Raw genomic sequence first — 23,045 nt, forward strand, 5'->3', positions numbered from 1 at the left:
ACCTGAGACCCAGCCTAGCCCTGTAGGTATCTTCAGAGGAGAAAGGTCTGACCCAGAACACCCATGAGCAGCAAAGGGATAATGAGTGTCCAAGAAAGGACGTTCTCTCAGGATGAAAAGGAGTGGGGAGGAACTGAAAACATGCTTTGCCCATTTCACAATTTTGCCTTTCTTTGATATGGTTCCATCTGGAACAATATTTGAAGTTGTTTCTTCAAGGAATGTTTAAGAATCAGATTTAAGCTCTCTTTGGTCCTCTAAGGACACAAGAAGTGAGGCACAGACTCCTGGACTCTAGTGTGTATGTCAGCAGTCTCTGATCTTCTAGTTAACCTTCCTTATTTTAGAGGAAAAGGATTAAGGATAAGCAAACAACTAGTATGAGGAGAGTGTTACTATTCCCATTTTATAAGCAAGGAAACTCAAATTTGTTTTTTGGACCAGGAATATGCAAGAGCTGCTAAGGAGCAAAAATGAAACAGAAGCTGAGACTCATCTGCCAAGGTGAGCAAATTCACAAGTCAGCTAAACTTTAGGGTTTTCCTCCAAAGTTTTGACTAAGAACTTCACTAAGGAAATAGCATGTTTTTCTTATAAAGTTTTAAAGACCAGTGAATGAAGAATGAGTCTCAGCTGTATCCCTAGTGGCCTGTAAAATAGTAAATAGTAATATTACTACAATGGTTGACAATCAAAATTCCTCCTCAGTCCTTTGGTTATTTTAACGTAAAGTCTGTTATTCCAAGACAAATACTGAAGTTGTTTTAATAAATCATATTTGGTTTTTTTTGTATCAAAATAATGTCTTTAAAGTCCTCTATGTGTCTGGACAAGAGTTCAGAAAGAAATAGTTGCCCTGAGGTAAATCTCAGGAGAAGATCTTAATAAATTTGGTTCAATAGACATTCAAAAAGTTACTAACTATAAGGACTGAAATGCCTATAAAATTACTGTATACTCAATAAGTTTATTCCATGTGGGTTCCTTCCCTTTCTGTTGGTGCTGTGTCAGGTATCATCTTCATGATGTGAGACCCTTTTAATTTATAAAGCTCTTCCTCATGAATTGTTTCATGAAACTTGAGGCAAATCTAGGGAGAGATTCAAAGCCTGAGTTATCTTTCCTTTTCAATCAGATGAAGAAATTGAAACAAAAAAGCACATGCTTTCCTGAATAATAGAATACAGGACTACAGTACTCTTAACATTGTCCCATCTTATTCCCTTCTCCATATTGTACAAAAAGTTTATTAAGAATCATACTTTTGCATACAGCAGCCTCATCAGCAGCAATGATCATTTGAAACTGAGGTTTCAGATAGTGGAGCTGATGGGTTATTAGCATCTGTTGCTTTAGTTTGGGATTGGTCCTTAGGATTTAAGTCATGGTTGGGGATTGAAAACAATCTGGGGTACAAGAGGAAGGACGCCAAGAATCAAAGCCTGACTTTTGGCAGTGCCCATATACCACGGTTTGAATGTGTATGTCTCTCCAAAATTCATATGTTGGAACCTCAGTGTGATAGTATTAAGAGGTGAGGAACGTTTTGAGAAAGCAGCTGGACCTTGAAGGTAAGGGAGAACATAGACCAAGAAAGAGAATATACTTATACTTGTGCTGGTAGGCATGGAGATAGGAAGATGAAGCTGCATTTGAAAACCTCCTGCTATGGTTTAGATCCAGAATGTCCATCAAAATTCTCATGTGCTCTAAGGAGAGACTTCATAGGTGAATCAATCATGAGGGTGTTATACTTGCCAGTGGATTCATCTACTAATGAGGTCAGCAGCTGCGTATTCTGTTAAGAGGTTTGGTGTGGTTAGAGGTAGGTGAGTGGGAGTGAGACCTGGAAGGGAATACCTCCTTCCTGGTTTCTCCCTTCTCTCTGCTTCCGGCTACCGTAATGTGCGCAGCTTTTTCCCAGGCCTTTCTGTGATTCTGTTTCTGCCTCAGAAGCAGCAATCAGGGACTGAAACCTCTAAAAACCACTAGCCAAAATAAACCTGTCCTCCTTTTAGTTGTGGGTGTTGGGTACTATGTCTCAGCAACGTGACTAAAATACCTACAAAGGGCCAAAGTGGTTGAAGGGAAAGTTTATTAAGAAAGCTGTGGGAGATTGGAACTGGCCTCTAGAGAGCCCAGAAAGCCTAAGGAACTTTCTCACAATAATGAGAAGGGATGGCTACAGTGCTTCTGGGGAACATGGTGGAGGATGGGCCAGAGTGGAGAACACTAGAGGCAAGGCAACTATACTAAGAGGTTATTGCAATGGTCTAGGTATGAAGTGTGGAATACTTGACTTTTTTCCATTTAGCAGGAAAACACACCTGTGTGTACTCGATTTTCATCTCTACTATAGAGCACAAAGGCAAACTTTCTAGGTAATTTTCTAGGTAGTTTTGTCTGTTTGAGGATTGATGTATAGCATCATTAATATATCTATTGCCATAAGTGTACTTTCATAGACTTTGTCATTTAAAAGGGTGGCATCCAAGTGTTCTGTCATGCATCTTGAGATCAGACCCTCTCCTGAAAGTGTTAGGGATTAAATCTGAAGGATGTTAGAGAATCCCTCCTGACCAGGGTAAGGAAGAGCTTTGATGTGTGGACGGGTGCGCAGAAGCGGCAGCTGTTTTATATGGGAGACCAGCTACAGTAAATATCAGTTCTCAAAGTGAAGACTAGTATTAAGCAAACATGGAGGAGTAGGCTTGAACAGGAGTCCTTGATAAATAAATGGCTCTGTCATGACTGAAGATTGAAATTCTGTGCTCTAGGGTAGTTTCTCATTTTTCTTCTGTATTATTCTTGGCTCTTTGACCTTATGGTAAGAAATGTAGGCAAATCTCACACCTGCCTTTCCCCAAATGAATGAAATGACATCTTAAATATTTCCCAGTCTTGCATTATTCTCAGGGGTCTCCACAATCCTGGGTCCTCAAGATTTTCACACTGAGGCCCCTCAAACATCACTGAAAGTCTGCTTTGGCAAATCACTGTGTAAGCAAACTCCTAAATATTTTTAACAGATCCCAAGGCTGACAGGAGTCAAATTATATATACTAGGACAGTATTGAAAACATTATTATTTCTAATAATTTATTATGTACACGCTCATAAACACATTACACTTGTCATAGAACGTATATGTGCTGCAGGCCTTCCAGGGAGGAATAAATAACACTTACCTAATGAGGAGGTTGGTGTTGTTTTGCAGATTTGACACACACACCAAGGTTCCAGCATGAAAAGAAGTTACAGTTGTAATCTCTTTTAACTGGAAGTCCCCTGACCATTGGCCACATAGAATATGTGGGCCAAAGGCTGAGAACCATTATACTGAGTGGAGGAACAATCATTAGATTGTCTTACTCAGCCCAGTCATTAGGAAGCCTGAAGGATTTCCCAGTGACCACCATAAAGCTTTAGGGAGAACTGGAGTAGAGAACTGGAGTGAACATCAGGCACTCGTATTGACAAAAGCCATCTTTCATAAGTGAACAAGCAATTTCAGTCCACTGACAGAAAATTACCACACCCGACGCATTATGTTCTTTAAGAACATAAACCAAAAAATTGGTACATTCATAGGAGGGATCTACTCACGCCCAGTTGTTAATAGAATATGAAACCATGTCACATGGGGAGGAGGTGAAGAAACAGGATGCATGTGGAAACAAGACTTGGAGGACATGAAAGCTGTCCTCAACTACTTTGAGGGTTTTCAGGAGGAAGGTTTTCCCAGGGGAAAAGAGGCAGAAATCAGTGATAAAAGGTGGAGGTCATAAATGCTGTCCTATGACGATGATGATAATGTTGACGCTTAGTAATAAAAATGATTTTTTTCTTTCATTTCTGAAGATTCAGTGAGTGAACCAATTCCTTATATTTCTTTGTTGTCATACGAAGAAGGAAAATTTTTAAAATTTTTGTTTGTCTTAAATTTGAAAGAATACTTAAGCAGCCGGGATTTAGCTCAGTGGTTTTGCCGCCTACTGTGCAAGCGCAAGGACCCGAGTTCGATCCCGGGTACCAAAAAAAAAAAGCATACTTAATGGGTGGGGGCTAGCTGTTCTGCAGTCTCCCCATCCATTTACAAGTAAGGTATTTGTCCTTCCTGATGTGGGCTTGCAGGGCTTGCACTCGGTGACTGTGAGTTCACCTTGAAACTTGAATGAGAAATTCTTTCTTAACTCTGCTTTTAACCCAGGTTTTAGCTATACAACTTTGTCATTTGTAGTATTTTAGGCAAAAAAAAAAAAAGTAAAAGGAGATACAGAATAAACATTTGTTGTTAGGCTGTCTGAATTTTTAGCAAAGATGAATTTTCCCTTTTCCTTGACAGGTGGTACACTGCCCTGAGGAAGGCATGTGTATTGACCCTGGGGTGTAGAGATGGCGCTGAGGGCCTTTCCCAGCCTCTGGGAGACTGAGGCAGGAGGATTGCAAGTTTCAGACCAGCTCCAGTAACTTAGGAAGACCCTGTCTCAAAAAAAAAAAAAAAAAACCTAAACAAACAAGCAAATGAAAAAAAATCACAGTAAAAAGGTCTGGGGATGTAGCTCAATGCAAAAGCCCTAGGTTCAGTCCCCCATACTGGAAAAAATAAAGAAGAAAGTCAGACAACAGAGAGTCTGTGGTCAGGTGAATTGACCTTCTCTTTGGGATCTTTTTCAGTGAAGGGGTGGGAGTGTTAAGGCTTGGGCCTTTAAAATGATTTGTAAGTATAGCAAACCGTTCTTCCATTTAGAGTGCATCTAAACTCATAGAGTAAAGTAGAAATTGAAATGTCAAAGTTGCATATACAATGAAATGAAAATCAGTTTGATCTCAACCACCTCGATATTTTGTCAAAAACATTTGACGATGTCCAGTTCTTGTTCATCACAAGAAGTAAAATAAGCTTTAATGAACAGAGTCATAGGTTGTGTTTATCACTAAAATAGGACTAGAAGGTGGGGGTTTCAGGAAGATTGGTTGATGGATTAAGTTAGAAGAATGATTAATGAACAAAAACACTACCAGATTAACCACAACTTGTGGTCATGAGGAAACAATACTATCGTTCTTCCTCCAAAGTATTGTTTTCCAAATGGTAAAAATACATGGGTGAATACGCAATACTTAGGATGCTCTTTTTTCTGTCATGTACACTTTTGTGTTTGCAGTACATATTGTTGACATTCATCTTAGAGAGTAAGTAATGTGCTTAACATATCTTAATTCTTTTTATACCCCTTTCCCTCTCCCCTTCCTCCATCTCTAGTTCCCCTTCACATTTGTAAAAGATCCAGCTCCCTCTCTCTTATTGTCTTTTATTTTTAAAAAATTATTTATACTTTGAGTTTCCCTATAATAGAAGTTATGTGATATTTAAGCTGCTGTGTCTGATTTCACTTAACATCATGGTCTCATGGTGGATGATCTTTTTTTTTTTTTTTAAAATAAGTGTTGGTGAGGATGTGGAAAAATTAGAAACCTAATGGATTGCTGGTAGGAATGTAAAATGACGCAGCAGCTGTGGAAGACAGTTTGGTAGTTCTTCAAAAACTTAGATATAGACTCACTGTATCATCTAGCAGTTCTTTTCCTAGGTAGATGGACAAAAGAACTGAAAGTGGGGTCTGAAAGAGATGTTTGTACATGAGTGTTCATAGCAGCATCTTTCACAATAGCCAAGAGAGAAACCATCCAAATATCCATTGACAGATGAATGGGTAAGCAAAACACACTATATAACTTGCACATAAAATGAAATATTTAGCTACAGGAAGGTAATTATGACAATGCTTCAATGTGGGTGAATCTTGGAGCTGGTTATAGTCAGTTTAAAAAGCCTTAACCAAAGGACAAATCATGTATAATTCCACTTGTATGAAGTACCTAGAATAGTCAAATTCAAAAGGACAGAAAATTGAATGGTGGTTGCCAGGAGCTGGGAGGGGAGTTATTATTTAATGGGTTTATAGTTTCAGTTTGATAAAATGAAAAAGTTCTGGAAATGGATAATTATGAAGGTTGTCCAATAATGTGAATGTATTTAATGCTTCTAAATTGTACCATCAAAAATGGTCAAAATGCAAAAGTTTTATATATATGTACTATAATATATATTACACCGTGATTTGTGGGTGCATGTGTGCATATGCGTGTGTGTGAGCACATAGGGTCCTGCTCTTACCTTTTTTTTCTCTTTCAATACCAGGGATCAAACTCAGGACCTTGAGCTTGTGAGACAGGCGCAGCACCACTGAGCTAAATCCCCGGCCCTCTGCTCTTACCTTTTGATGCATGAGCAATGAGTCTGTTCTCTTAGGTGTGAAGAGTGTCATTATATTTTCCTCCAAGCCTTCCTTTCAACACAGAGGAAAATTACTAGCAATAGAAGAGACCTGGCACCAGCTTAAATCCAAGCCCACTTCCCTCTGGTTCAAAGAATTTTATGGCTGAAATGGTCAATCTGTATTTTAAAAGAGAATGAAAGGGGGAGAGACAGATTTAAAAAGAAGAAAAATATTGTGAAACTTCAAAGTGCTTACACTTGTGGTCAAATTGAACAAGTTTCTTTTTCTTTTCTTTTCTTTCTTTCTTTTTTTAATTAGGTACATAAACTTGTCATAAGCAAAGCACTCGAAGGGAAAATTCCCAAGCAGCAGTGCTGGGTTTAGGGTCATTTGTCAAATTAATCATGATGTATTTTCTTGCCTTGAATGCGTCAGCTGGAATATGTTACATTCCATCCTAAGACGAGAATCCAAGTGAACAATTCCCAACAAACAATTTTTCACTCTATATGAGTGAAAACCTTCAAGTCTTTTCATTTCTGTTCACTTGATTTTTCTACGGTCCTTCAGCTGGAGTGATGCAGTCAAATCAAAGAAGGATTGGAATCTTATACAGAGTTCTGAAACCAACATAGTGTTGGCTTTGACAAAGATTCTAATCAGAAGGCAATGCTGGGTTTGGTACAAGAAAACTACTTAGGGAGAATGGAAAAAAATAAGTCAGCCCTCGTAAATATTTGACACAGACTTGAAGAAAGAATCCAAATGCTTATTTCAGTCTCTTTTCCTAGTACTGCATCTTGAATAAGTGGATGAGATGTTAGCTTTCTGTCATATCATATAATATTTTATAAAGTAATGCATTTAATACCCAAAGCTGGTAAGTTTAGTGAATTTTGAAATTGTGTATCAATTTGAAGATTACATCATTCTTTTTTTTTCTTGGTACCAGGGATAGAACTCAGGACCTTGTGATTTCCAGGCAGGCGCGGTGCCACTGAGCTAAATCCCTCACCCTCATTACATCATTCTTAAAATGTAAAATTTTATAATTCTAAAATGTTATGCTCATTTATTTCACTTGAAATAAAACATGCTGGTATTCTATTTGACTCGATAAACAATATAGTCACCTTACCCATGTATGTCCACAGGAGGAAGTGAATGTGGCTATAAATTTATTTCTTTAATTTCTAATTTTTTTTTTTTGGTACAGTACTGGGGGTTGAACTCAGGTCCTTGTGCTTGCGCAGCAGGCAGCGAAACCACTGAGCTAAATCCCCGTCCCCCAATTAATTTCTAAATGTTATCAGCTATTTGTTCTTCTTCCAAATTTGGGCTTAACATTAATGGGATAGGGGACAGATGTTTCTAAACTTGAAAAATAGGAAGCTAGAATGTTTTTTCTTTCTTTCTTTCTTTTTGTGGTTCTAGAAATTAAATCCAGGGCTTTCTTACAGAACTACATCTCCAGCTTTTTTTTTATTTTTAATTTTTATACAGGGTCTTGCTAAGTTAGTAATTTGCAGTCCTCCTGCCTCCGCCTCTCAGAGCGCTGGAATTACAGGCACATACCACCATGCCCCACTAGGAATTTTCCAGATTGTTTAGATTAATACATATTCCATATACAATATACAACCAACTCAGACAATAATTTTTTCACAAAACATATTTTTCTTAATTTATCATGTTAATTTTTTCTATTCTTCCCTTCTTTGAATATGAGGCAGCAGTCTATTGAGAAAAAGTATTTTCCTATTGCGGGAAAGAATCACATCATCTAAGTTTCTGGCATTGGCCTAGAATCTAGACATCCCTTACATTCTGCAAATAGAATTACTAGAATTTTCAGGAACACGGCAAGGATGTCTACGCTTGCCACGCTTATCCACTATATTTCTTGAAATTGTAGCTACAGTAATTAGGCAAGAGTAAAATAAAAGGGATACAAATAGGAAAGGATGAAATCAAATGACCTTTGCAGATAATATGAGTCTGTATTTAAAAGACCCTAAAGACTCTACCAAAAGACTTCTAGAACTGGTAAAGGAATTCAGCAGTACAGCAGGATATAAAATCAACATTTTAAAAAATCAATAGCTTTACTGTACACTAATAATGGACAAGCTGAGAAAAAAATCAGGAAAACAACATAATAGCTTCAAATAAAATAAAATACCTAGGGATTAATCTAATCTAGGAAGTAAAAGACCTCTACAATGAAAATTTCAGAACACTGAAGAAAGAAATTGAAGAAGACACCAGAAGATGGAAAGACCTCCCATGTTCATGGGTTAGCAGAACTAATATTGTCAAAAGACCATATTACCAAAAATTATCTGCAGATTTGATGCACTTCCCATTATGATACCAATGACATTCTTCACAGAACTAGGAAAAAAACCTTAGAATTCATATAGAAGCAGAAAAGACCCAGAATAGCTAAAGCAATCCTAAGCAAAAAGAGCAAAGCTGGAGGCATTAAAATAACTGATGTCAAATTATACTACAAAGCCATAATTATACTACAAAGCCATGGGAGTGCACAAAAACAGACATTTAGAACAATGGAACAGAATAAAGGACACAGAAAGAAAACCACACAACTATACTGTCTAATTCTAGACAAAGGAGCCAAAAATATATGTTGGAGAGAAAAACAAACTCACAAATGATTCTAGAAAAATTGGATGTTCACTTGTAGAAGATTGAAACTAGATCCCTCTCTCTCACCCTGTCCAAAAACCAATACAAAATGGATCAAAGAGAGGTATAAGAGTTGAAACTTTGAAACCCAAAACTCCAATAGCATAGGAAATAAGAGCAAAAGTCAACAACTGGGACTATATTAAATTAAAAAGTTTCTGCACATCAAGGGAAACAACTAAGAGAATGATGAGATAGCCTATAGAATGGGAGAAAATCTTTACCAGGTACTTTCTGACATAGAATGAATATCTAGAATATAAAAAAAACTAAAAAAAAATTAAACAGCCCAATCAATAAATGGACAAATAAATATATTGAGCAGACACTTCTCAAAAGAAGTATAAATAGCCACTAAGTTTATGAAAAAATGTTTAACATCTTTAGCCATTAGGGAGACAAAACTCAAAACTACACTGAAATTCCATCTCACCCCAGTCAAATGGGCATCGTCAACAACACAAAAGATAATAAATTCTGATACAGATACAGAGGGAAAGGAATCCTTCTACACTCCTAGTGGAAATGTAAATTAGTATGGAAATCAGTATAGAGATTCTTTTAAAAGCTAAAAATAGAGTTACCATTTGATCTAGCTATTACACTCCTTGGTGTATACTGAAAGCATTTAATGTCAGCATACCACAGAGATAACACAAACCACATAGCCAAGACATAGAATCAAGATACAGGTACTCATCAACAGATGAATCAATAAAGAAATGTGGTATGTATATCCAATCCAGTATTATTCAGCCATAAGAAAGAATAAAATTCTATCATTTTCAGGAAAAATGGATGGATCTGGAGACCATCATGTTGAGCAAAATAAGCCATACTCAGATGAATGCCACATATTCTCCCTAATAGTTTGAAGCTAAAAAAGATGACAAGAAAGTAGAATGGAGACTTATTAGATAAGAGGAAAAGAATAAAAGAGAGGGGAATGGAGTGTAAGAGCAGGTATGGGGGAATGGATATGTGAAAAATATATGCATTAAAACCCTCTCCAAAATGGGAAAATGGGGGGAGGGGAGGGCATGGTGGTAGTGGGGTGAAAATGATCAATATATGCATGTACTAATCTGCCACAATAAAGCCCATTAATCTGTATAACCCATTTTAAAAAGAGTGGGGAAAAAGAATTAGTAGAACTTAATCTAAGTAACTACTTGATGTACTAGATTAAAACCAAATGAATTCACCCAGGAGACAAGTAATCACAGGGGCAAAACATTGATCCTGACATGTTAACTGTTGCCCTTTTGGGTTCATAGGAGGATGAGGAGGGCAGAAAAGATTGAACTTGTTGACAAAAATCACTAGTCACTCAAGACCAGATTTTTGTCTTGGATTGTTTTGGAAGAACTTTGCCAAACAATTTAGTAAAGATGATAACTTGGACATTTGCCTATAACTCTCAACTCCTCCCAGCTGGAGCTAAATATCAGCCCTGGAACACTTATGTTAAATGGTCCTCTGAGGTTTAGTATCTCTGCTTGAGTGAATCTGCTTCAACCCCCTTTCACCTGAATTCTGAAGGCTCCATGTGCTCTGATGTTTTAGTTATGTTAAATCACATTGAGTCATACAAGATAGACAGGTTTGGGACTCAGAGGAATGTTTTGAAATAATCTAAAAAAGAATATGTTTTTTAAAAAATTATAAGAGCATGGAGAAAAAGGAGATTTTCAAAAAGTAATTGGACCAAAAGGGAAATAAGATCTGGAAAAATAGAACTATTGGAAAATATTGGTAGAATGATGTCTAGATATTAAGTCAAATAGTGGTTTCTTACATATTTTAGCCCAATTAAGTCTACAAAATACAATGGTCCATCCATTCATTGGTGAAATCTTTTCTGAATGTTCACTATGTACCAAGCATGTAGGAAGATACTAGACAACACTGATGTGTACGGGAAATGAAGAAAGAGTATCATCTGCCCTTCTAGGAGTTCTGTTCTCATAGATGGCCCAAACAGCATGTTCCAGGCTAGTCTCTCTCTCACATATTCTTACAAGGAGGAGACTGTGATTCAGGATGTTTTTGAAGTATTTCATTGCACTGTCCTTTTTGCAACTGATGCATTAGAATCACCTTGCACAATGCAGTCATGCACACTAATGACACAATGAGTGGCATATAATGACTCATTCCTCTTTTTAAATCCACTGATAAAAGCAAACTTTTGGACTCTAGAGACACAGTGACATTATGGTGTAAGAGCCTGTTCCAGCAAAGACCATTAAATATGGAACCGAGACTTACTTAGCCTCCTTTGTATTTGCAGCACCCTGCTTTGCTCAGCCTCAAGAACTCATGTTTCATCCAAGCCTTCTGCATGGGGGCATGGGAAGTTCTCAGAAGTAGCCCACAGAGGGGCTCAGAAGTCTTCCCAGAGCAGTGATCCATGTTGCTCAAAGTAAACTTTGCCACCGTGTATAAACACAAACTGGCTAAGACATTTTCATTTTATTTAGTTTGGAAGTTATTCAAGGCAGAGATCAGAATTAAGAAACTGGATACTATCTCGGATATTGGTGATGGGCCATGAAAAATAAATTAAGTCCTTTAATAGTAAGTAATAAAAAACTCAGGAATTGTCCAGAGGAAAAAAGGACAAAGCAAATTTTTCTAATACATTTTTTGTACTTAATTGAATATTTTAAGAACTCAGTCAATAGACTCATAATTTTGTCCAAAAGTAAAACTGTAATATAAAGTAAAAGTAGAATAATTGTTATGAATTTGTTTTTTAAAAAAAGATACTACAATTTATACCTTCCAGTTGTATAAAGTATTAAAATGACATATGCTATTTAAAAATTATTAGGAATCCATTAAATTGGCAAGATATGAGATTTGATATATTCAGGAATTTGCTTTGGTAGGAAGCAAATTCCATAAACTCCCTAATGGAATTAGGAGTTTGGGGAATTAGGTAACTTGAGGATATGAACAATAGTTTTCTTCTAACTGGAGGGGAAATGTTGTCTGAAGAATTTTTATTACCTGAGATCTTCCCTTAGCATAAGATACCAACAAAACAACCTTCGAGAACTAAGAAGAAACCATCTTCCCACTTATGGATTCTCTGGAAAGGATGATTTAGGTAAACTAGAGGGAAAAATTGCTCTCTAGCTCCTTCAGAATTTGTGACTATATCAGGGGAGTGTTAGTATGGTGGCTTGTCTGGCCAAGACCACTGGTTCCACTATTAGAGGCACATACTGCCACATACCTTTGCTACCCAGACCCCAGACTTCTCTCTCACCAGAGAGAGGAGCCCACTTGGACTGGAGATGCTCCAGGCCCTCTCCCTTCTGGTGGGAACCAGAACATCTCTAGTCCAGGTAGAAAACCCAGACAGAAATAGGTGTTGCCTGGGCTGGGGATTTAGCGCCTGCCTGGCAAGCACAAGATCCTGAGTTTGATTCCTGGTACAAAAAGAAGAAGAAGAGGAGGAGGAGGAGGAGGAGGAGGAGGAGGGGGAGGAGGAGGAGGAGGAGGAGGAGGAGGAGGAGGAAAGGAAGGAAGGAAGGAAGGAAGGAAGGAAGGAAGAAAGAAAGAAAGAAAGAAAGAAAGAAAGAAAGAAAGAAAGAAAGAAAGAAAAATGAAATAAGTGTAGACAGGGCACAGTTCACAGCAGTGATCTGCCTGCTTCCTGTCTTTTTTTAAATTGTCATTCTCTGGTTACATCCAATAGCCACATGATTCTCACAATTGCTTTTTTCCGGACTTGGATCAAATATCAGTGACATTATTTCTAATCAAATTCTTTAAAAATTATGTCTTCTCGGGCCGGGGATTTAGCTCAGTGGTTTCGCCACCTTCTGCGCATGCACAAGGACCTGAGTTCAATCCCCGGTACAAAAAAAAAAAACAAAACATTATGTCTTCCCAACCCTTGACACTCTCTTTTTCCCTTCCCTGATATTTCTCTTCATAGTCTCTTTTTTTCTCTCTCTGAGTGTTTGGGTTTGTTTATTTGTTTTCAGATGCCATTGGTAAGCATCTTAATATATATTTACTAGATAGTATAAGATGTTAAATGAACAGAAGGTAACAAGGTTTGTAAATGGTACAGAAACTTACACTGGGCACCTGTTATATGAGAGTCAGATGGGGAGATGTAAGATTAAGGAGGCATCATCTCTCCCTCTTGCAGCTTAGAGTCTAAATAGCTGAGATCAGCACGCAGGTAACTTGTGTTTCAGTCATATGGATTTGTTCGTTCTTCATTGCTGAGCTTGGCATCATAATGACTGTGAAAAAACAAATTATCCTCCCATCAAAGCAAACTGAATAACAAAGACTCAAATTGGATTTACCATTTTCTATTTTAAATGTACTTCATAAGGACATTTGTTTATTAAACTAAGTTTTTGTTTTATACAGCATTTAAAAAGCCAAATTACCCTTCTCTTTATTTCTTTTTAATATAGTTATAGTTCAATGAAATTATCTGAGTTAAAGACCTTGATTTGTTATTTTTTAGCCTTGTAGGAATTTTTAAAAGTACAATCTCCTATTACAATAGAATAGAATTTTATTTAATAGTTTTTAGAAATCAGATATGTCCACAGTTCAGTATCAAGAGGTGGCTAAAATTAACAAGTCTCATGAAATATCAGTAGTTTCTGGGAAACATTTTAAAAAATGTTCTGTGAATGAAAGACTTTAAATACATTTTCCCAGTGATCAAAGGGTATGAGTTAAGATGAAATAAGAGAGTTTCATTAATTTTTAACCTCTAAAATTAAATATTTAGAAAGAAATATAAACTGAAAGTATAATTTCTTAATAAAAAGAAACATGATAATTCTCCTGGGATAAAAAAAATATTAAGTATGTCCCCCCAATTTTTTAAATCCATCACTCCTAGATACTTAGATTGCTTACCAACCTTCCCACCTCCTCCAATATCATCTTTAAATGTGCATTTAATTCAATAAGAAATAAAAATTCAAATATAACCATTTCAGAGTAAAAAAACATGTTCAGGGAAACCTGCGTTTAGATGAATTTCCTGGTCAGTACAACCAGTTGAGCACCTTGGTGGCCTGTGAGCAGACCCAGCCCATGAGAGAGGACTAAGTCCTGAAGAAAGATAGATGAGAAATGAGTTTTGAAAGCAAGAATCACGCTGACCTCTTACCACCTGGACGCCTTCCTTTTCTTACCATTTCTCCCTTAATTGATGCACAAAACTGTAAGGTGATATTCAGTGTCTAAATCATGGGAGAGTCTTTGTTTTACAAAGAAAAATAAAGTTTAATACCTAACACATGGCTACAGAGTAAAAACTAATCATAGACAGGTTGTATTTTTGTATATTTTACTTTATCATAAATTATTTCCTTCACTCAGCCATATCATCAGTACCTTAACTTTAGAAGGATTGCTTTTACAAGTATGTGAAGCTTTGTGATACTTCATGGTTGAACTTAACAAAATTAGATTTCCTTTTGCCAGGTGATTTAGTTAGGGTTTTCTGGAGAAACAGAACCAATATAGAGAGGGATTTATTATTAGGAATTGGCCCATGCGATTAGATCCTCAGTCAGGAGAGCAGATGTTCTAGTCTGAGTTTCAAAGCCTGAGAAACAGGAGAGTTGACAATCCTGTTTCATTCAGTTCACAAGACGGCAGGCCCAAGACCAAAAAGAGCAGATGTTTCAGTTTGAGTGAAGGAGACCAAATATTCCAGCTCTAAAGCAGACAAACAGGAGAATTACCTCTTACTGGAGGGAGGCTCAGGGCTTTTGTTTTGGCCAGGCCCTCAGTTGACTGGCTGAGGCCCACCTGCAATCTTTGCTCATTCTACCAATTCAGTGTGAACTCCTCTGGAAACACCCTCACTAGCACATCCAGAATGATGTTAGACCAAATGTTGGGGAACCCTGTGGCCAGTCAAGTGGACACATTTCAATTAACCATCACACCAGTTAAGATTCAATTATATGATTAAATGCTGATAAATTAACATGCAAAGAATTACGTTTCTACTATAAATCCAAGTATTGTGGCTATAGAACATTTGAGGGCAAGTGCTATGGTTTAAACATGTCACCTAAAAGTTTATGTGTTGGGAACTCAATCCCCAAATGTACATGTTAGGATTAGGAGATACGGCCTTCGGGGGACAATGCAGATAATTAGGGTTAGATGGGGTCAGCTGGGTGGGGTCCTATGATGGGATCAGTGGTTTTACAAGAAGAGGAAGAGAAACTGAGTTGGCCTCCTACCTTGTTCTCTCACCATGTGATGCCTTCTCCCAGGTTATGATGTAGCAAAACAGTCTTTACCTTTTAGACTGTCTACCAACTGTTCAGAGAGGCATAATTGCCATTTTTCTAACCAATCAGAAGGTACCTTTTGTTTTTATCTTTTTCTCTTATGAGAAAATTATTGTAAAGCCAGGCATGGTGGTGCACACCTGTAACCCTAGCATTTGGGAGGCTGAAGCAGAAGGACTGCTATGAGTTTAAGACCAGCCTGGGCTGCATAGTGAGTTCAAGGCCAGCCTGAACTACAGAGTGAAATTACAGAGTGAAACAAACAAACAAATTAATCTAAGCACTATTTATTTAGTCACCACTCCTCAGGAATTGAAGCAGTGTGTAAATCTAGAGGTTCGTGGATGAGGAGGCAGATTCATAGGGATTACATCATGGTGAGAAAGTAGCCAGGTCACTCCCTTCTAAGCCCTTAATCATTTAGGAAAGTACATGATTTGAACACCAGAGTCTTATAAAAAGAGAAAAAACACACAAATATAAAAGAAGTGGGAAAAGAGTCAGAAATGTACACTTTTGGAGAATGTGGCTCCTCCAAATTGTATATGAACTCTTGTGATTATTAAATCATTACTATCTATAATTACACTGCTTTAAAAAGATGACACTTTATGATCATTTAACTGAACTTTGTGTTTCCCATTGGAGTTATCTTAAGTCATGAGAAGTCAAGAGCTGTGACAACAGCAAGAGAAACCACCAGCAGTGTGAAGAGACAACCCACAACGTGGGAAAAAATCTTCACCTGCTCTTCCTCAGACAAAGGTCTACTATCTCGAATCTATAAAGAACTTAAAAAGATCAGACCTCCCAAATTTAAAGACCTAATCCAAAAATGGGCATCTAAAATGAACAGACATTTCTCAGACAAAGAAGTAGAACTAGCAAATAAATACAGGAAAATATGTTCAACATCACTGGTCATTCAAGAGATGCAAATGAAAACAATGCTGAGATTCCACCTCACTCCAGAAAGAATGGTTGCTATCATGAAATCAACCAATAACAAATGCTGGCAGGGCTGTGGGGAAAGAGGAACCCTGCTCCACTGCTGGTGGGAGTGTAGACTGGTGCAAGCACTGTGGAAATCAGTATGGAGATACCTCAGAGAACTAGGACTGGAAGTCGCATTTGGCCCAGCTATTTTCCTGCTGGGTATCTTCCCCAAAGAATTAAAAGAACCATACCACAGTGATATATGTGCGCCCATGTTCATAGCAGCACAGTTTGTGATAGCTAAAACTTGGAAACAGCCCAAATGCCCATCAATTGGAGACAGGATAAAGAAAATGTGGTGGTTTTTTTTATAAAATGGAGTACTACTCAGCCATAAAAAATGAGAAATTAAGAGACATTTATAGCTAAGTGGATGCACATTGAGGCCATACTCTTAAGTGAAATAAATAGGACACACATGTGTAAATACCGAATAGTTTCTCTGGTGTGAGAAACTGAAAGTGTAAATAAGGACTAAAATGTATAATAGGTAATGTGAAATAGGAAGAAAAGGGCAAAGGGGAAGGAAGTGGGAGGGCTAGGGGAAAGGATAGAAGGGAATGGGATTAATATGAGAAAATGGGAAAAGTAGGAACAAAATCTTTGTAAATAGGGAGGAATGGAGGGGTTGAAGGGAGGGCTGGGCAAGGGTGAAAAATAAGAACCAAGAGAGGCTATGTAAAGGTGCAAATTTCCAATGATGAATGTCATTATATTGTATACCTAAAATGTACCAATGATTAGAATGAATGATCAATAATGCAAAATAGGAAGAAAATGTCCAAAGAGGTAGGGGTAGTGGGAGGGGCAGGGGAAAGGAAAGAAAGGAAAGGAAAAATGCTGAGAAATGGAAAAAATGGAAATAAAGTCTTTGTAAATAGGGAAGGGTGGAGGGTGTGAAGGGAGGGCTAGGAATGGGGAAAAAATAAGAACCAAGATGCATTATGTAAAGGCACAATTCCCAATGAGAAATGTAATTGTGTTGTATACCTACAATGTACCAATAAAAGAATTTAACAACAGCAAAAAAAAGAGCTGTGACAAGTGGTAGTTAGTAAAGGACATGTTACTAGCTTAGTATAATATTCCAGGCAGGACTTACATTCAGCACTGCATTTATTTCATTAACATATTCCATATGTTTTTTTGAAGGATGTGTTTCAAACTCCAGGTGTTTTTAGAAAATCTAAATTTTTCTGAAAAGAAAATAAGGATCACAAAACACTTGGTTAATATATTTAAAATTCTAGAAAGTGAAAACAATCTGTAGTGAGAAAAAGCAGATTAGTTACCTACTGTTTGGAGGTAGAAGCAGGGATGGACCAGAAAGGGGCCCTTTTTGGCAGGAAACTTTAGTGAGGAAAATGTTTGTTATATTGCTGGTGGTGATAGTTTCACGCTTGTGTGTGTGTGTGTGTGTGTGTGTGTGTGTATAAAATAAAAGTCACCAAGTTGTACTTTAAAGAAAAATACATGGTTTCTCAAGTCAACAAAGTAAAAAAGAAAAATCCTTGTGTGATAATTTCTCTCCCCTCCTCTCCTCTGTTCTCCTCCCTCCACCTGGTCCCCTACTGTCCTCTTGAATCTATTTAACTAGGTCATTCCCCGTATAGTGATTCAAAAAAGGGATGTGACAACAGGTGAGAGAAAATAACATATTCTTCTATAATTTGGGGTTTATAAAGATTTTCTTCTAGAATTTTGAGGTTATAGAGACAAAACCTTAAAGCATCAGAACAGATTCGGGGCACAGACAGGTTGGGCCGAGATCTAACGAGGCAGCTTGTTTCCACCCCTTAGGAGACCTATAAAAATGTGTGAGGAAGGTGAGGTGTTTGTCACAACAGCCAGGAAATATTATCCCAACACCTAGATAGTGGTTGGTGCTAGGGATGCTAAACTTCTACAAAGGGGCCGGGGATTTAGCTCAGTGGTTTTGCTGCCTGCTGCGCAAGTACAAGGACCCCAGTTTGATCCCAGGTACCAAAAAAAAAAAAAAAAAAGTAAACTTCTACAAAGACTGAGACAGTCTTGCACAACAACAAAGTGGTAATCCCACATGTCAAATGTTAAAATTCACTGGTGAGCAATGATACATAAGAAATGGAATCTTTGTGCATTTCTGGTAAGAATGAAAGATAGAAATCTGTGAAAAGCAGTACAGCAATTGTAGTTTGGATCTGGAATGTCCCCCAAATGTTCATGTGTTGAAGGCTTCCTCCCCAGTTGGTGGTGCTATTGGGAAATAGTGGAAATTTCAGGAGGTAGGGCCTAGTTGGAGGGAGCAGGTGAATGGAGGCATGACTTTGAAGGGTATATTTTGTCTTAGTTTCTTCTCTCAGTCCTCCCCCATTTCCCTCCCTCCTTTCTTCTCCTGGCAGCTATGAGGTAAGCAGCTTTCCTCTGCCATGATGTTCTGCCTTCCTATAGACCCAAAAAATACCAGGCTGTGTGACCATGGACTGAAACATCTAAAACCATGAGCCAAAACAAACTTTTCTTCCTTTAAGTTGATTCTCTCATAATGATGAAACACTAGCACAGCAAATAAGCATACCATTACCATAGGATCCACCAATTGTACTACTGGGAATAGATTCAACAGAATTGAAGGTAGGAACTTGAACATGACCCATGTTCACAGCAGCATCATTCACAATAGCCAAAATGTATGAACAATCTAAGTACCATAGAGGCAGGAATGGACAGACAAAATATAGTATGTTTAGACAATGGATTTTTGTTGTTGTTCTTGTTTGTTTTTTTTGAGACAGGGTCTTGCTATGCAATTCAGGCTGGCTTGAACTCATTATGTAGCTTAGGTTGGCCTTAAACTCACGGTGATCTTCCTGCCTCAGCTTCCAAGTGCTAGGATTACAGGACTGCATCACTATGCCTGGCTAGACAATGGAATATTACTCAGCCTTAGATAAGAAGAAAGCTCTGATACACGTTTCAATATGGATGAGTCTTTTTCTTTTTTTTTTTTTTGGTACCTGGGATCGAACTCAGGACCTTGTGGTTTTGAGGCAGGCAGAAGAACCACTGAGCTAAATCCCTGGCCAGTAACTAGAATAGTCAAACTCATAGAGACTGAAAGTAGAATGATGGTTGCCAGCACCTGGTGGGAGAAGAGAATTGAGAGTTACTGTTTAATAATTGCAGAGTCTCAGTTTGGGAAAAAGGATAAAATTCTGGAGAAGCATGGTGGTGATGGTTGCAAAGCAGTGTGAATATACTTCATGCCTGTATTGGTCAGCTTCTGGTTGCTGGGACCAAATGCCTGACATGCACAACTTACAGGGGAAGAATTTATGTTTGCTCATGGTTTCAGAGGTTTCACTCCATGGTAAGTTGGCTCCAAGGCAGGAACATTGATCAGAAGGGCATGGTGGACCAAAGCTGCTTACTTCATGGCAGCCTGGAAGCAGAGCACAGGGGAAGAGCACCAGGGAAAGGTGCACCCTCCAAAGGCAGGTCCCCAGTGACCCACCTCCAACTCGGCCCCACCTCCTAACAGCACATTCAGCTATGAACATCAGCAGATTCATCCACTGATAAGTGCACCATTCCCATGATCTAAGCTCTTCTCCAGGAGTCTCTGAATCGAGCCAAACTGACAATTAAGATGAATTGGTACAACGGTCTAAACTGTACATTTTTAAATGGTTAAAATGGTGAGTTTTACATTATGTGCATCTTACTATTTATTTATTTATTTATTTATTTATTTATTTATTTATTTATTTTTGGTGCTGGGGATCAAACTCAGAACCTTGCACTTGCAAGGCAGGCACAGTGCCACTGAGCTAAATCCCTGGCCCCTTACTACCTTTTTTCAAAAGCCACTCACTGGTGGAGAGGAACTGGCCCTGAAAACAAGTCGTTTTTGCTCTGAATACCATAAAAGGATTTCTCAGCCAGGGAGCGTGAGATGCAAGGGAGGCAAGCATGAAAGACAGTGATGAGTTCCTGAGAAGGGCCTGCGCACCCTATTCCTGGAGATTGGGCAAAAGCTTTCACGGACCTATCACAGAGGGAACTTGAGCCTCATTTTCTGGAGTGAGCCCTGAGAATGGCAGAAATTCTGAAGGGAAAAATATGGCCACATATTATGTCTTGGTTATTTAAGTCTTAGCATCACAAACTCTTAGGCCCTAGTAGGAAGAAAAGCAGAAAAATGACTGTGTGCCCAAGAATGGTGGAAAAGTGGCAAGAAGAGGAACCTAAGGGGATAACACAGGATTGAATTTGTGACCAGGGACAATCCATGTCAATGGGCAATTCAGTGTCCACTGAGTGGAGTCAACATGCAGAACCAGCAGAACCCCTCCAATGTCGTGGTTCTGGGTGAGCCACCCCAGAATTCATGTGTGACATCACAGACAAGAAAAGCACCTAAACTGACTGAGAGAAGGCTTGAAATAGATTTTAACTGCATCATAAAGTTTAATTTCTTGCCCACTGAGTCTCTGACTTGATACAAGAAGCCATCATTACATTCCTTCCAAGTCTCCAGAGGCTATGCTGACACTGGAGACCTTTTTAATAACGTTCCATGGTGATTTTTTCACTCATATGAGATCACTCACACCCTCTGTATGAGAATTCTCATCACTGGCAACTTCAATGAGCATCACTGGATGATGCTTCTCTGTGAGTTATTTTACCTGGAACAGAAGAAAGGAATTGGCTGCCCAATCTTTGAGAATGGTAAGTTGAATGTGGCAACATTGCATGTAAGTAAGAGAAGTTTGTCCAAATGGGAGAGTAAAAGGTGGAAGCTTAGCAAATTGTCTCTTTTGGCCAAGTTCCCTTTAGTGAGAGAATGAAAATTGTGGTTCAATGTCTGTTACTTTATCTCATGTGCCATATCACATTGAAGTTTCCAGAATGAAGAAACCTTGCTGAAAAATGCACTGATGAGGAATTCATTACCTGAAACACATGCATGGTAAAATTTGAGCTGTGTGAGTGTGTGTGTGTGTGTGTGTGTGTTTGTGGTGGGGAGAAGAGATAGTTCCGGGAATTGAACCGAAGGCCTTTGCATTGAACTATATTGTCTTAGTTACTTTCTCGTTGCTGAGACAAAATACTCATCACCCACAAGTTAAAGGATGAAAAGTTTATTTTAGGTCACAATTTATAGAGGTTTCCATCCATAGTCAGCTGGTTCCAAGGCAGGCCAGCAAGGCAGAGGAGTAATAGTCCACGTAAGGGCAGGCAGAAAGCAGCAAACTTTCCTTCTTTCCCTTTTTTTCTCATCCAGTCTATTTGTTGGTGCCATCCACACCCAGAGGGGGTCTTCCCATTATCCATACCCAGAACTATGCTAAGTCAGTCAGTGGACTACTCCAGTTACCACACACTCATGATTGTCGTGCTCCAAAGCCCCACCTAGGAGTGCATGAGGCTTCGAGGGACATTTTAAAAATAAACCATAATATAGACGTTCGGTACTGTACTTGAAAAAAATTTTCTTTTAACTTTAAGATATGTTTGTACTAAATTTCCCGGGCTGCGCGTGATCCTCCTGCCTCAGTCTCCCCGAGTGCTGAGACTACTGGCATATACCACTGTGCCTGACACAGAGCTTCTTATGAAGGTGACTTGGGACTTTCTTAGGAAAATATCCATCCTCACCAGAAACAAGAAAATTTCCCTCTTGCCTTCCATTTTCTGTTAGGTAAATGTTTTTTCTCCCATTGTTCTCAAAATGTTTTGGGGTGGGGGTGCCTCAGTAAAGCACACAATCTGTGGAGAATTAGGAAGGGCCACACAGCTCATACCCAAGCAGTTTTCATTGTAAGTGACTATTTTCTAGCTAGGAGTATAGAGAAGAAAGTGGGCTGAATAAATATAATTGAGCTACTGGCATGAAATATTTCAGCACATGGTGTTATTTTTGTTTTTCTTTAAAGGAATGATACTAAATTGGATTTTAACAGAGTCTGGCTCCTCCAAGCACCTGGATTTTAGTATGTGAAAATGTAGGCTAATTGGAAAAACATAATTCCCACTTAATATAGATTTTACTTGCTCACATCCAGTTAATACAATTACCTCTAATGTTAATTTCAAGTTAGGAATATAGTCTCATGTAATTGTTGGCTCATATAGAATCCCATGGCTTCACTTTACACATTCAACTACAGATAAATGTTCCCTGGACTATTCACACAAATCCTTGTAATCCTGGGAATGCAGTGCTTAAATAACTAACCTCTTGCTGAAAAAAAAAAAACAGTCCTGGTCTTCATCATCACTGCATCCTTTTTTGTACTCTACTAAACCAAAGTTTGGGTAGTTTCCAGTTTTCTAGTGTCTAGAGACTTCATCTGTCTATAAGACTTCTGAATTTTCTTGTTTTCCTCACATTTCCATCTTGGATTGTCTCACAGTTTAGCTTTTCCTCTTGTTTTCTCTTATTCTTTCCCCCTCTTCATCCTGGGAATTAAAGGTATGTGCTCTGTAGTCTCAATAACACTGGCTTTTAAGTGAATCCACAGTACAAATAATAAATGAGATTTTAAACAATGTTTGAAGTGGGTGTGAGCCATATTGTACGTTTGAAGATTGATATTCTTGCAGAAGCCATTGTGGAAGATGATGAAAGACAAATGAATCACAGATGGGATAAAGCAAAAACAAATGAAATAAAGAAAATGAATATATACAGACTTTAGAATGATTTCCTATTCCTAATTAGGCTTGATACTACCATGTTTGGTGACTTGTATGTTCTCACTCATGT

The sequence above is a fragment of the Heterocephalus glaber genome, unplaced genomic scaffold (genome assembly GCF_053883595.1).
Source record: "Heterocephalus glaber isolate CG9 unplaced genomic scaffold, H.glaber_assembly_v1.0 deba00001461, whole genome shotgun sequence".
Taxonomy (NCBI): Eukaryota; Metazoa; Chordata; class Mammalia; order Rodentia; family Bathyergidae; genus Heterocephalus; species Heterocephalus glaber.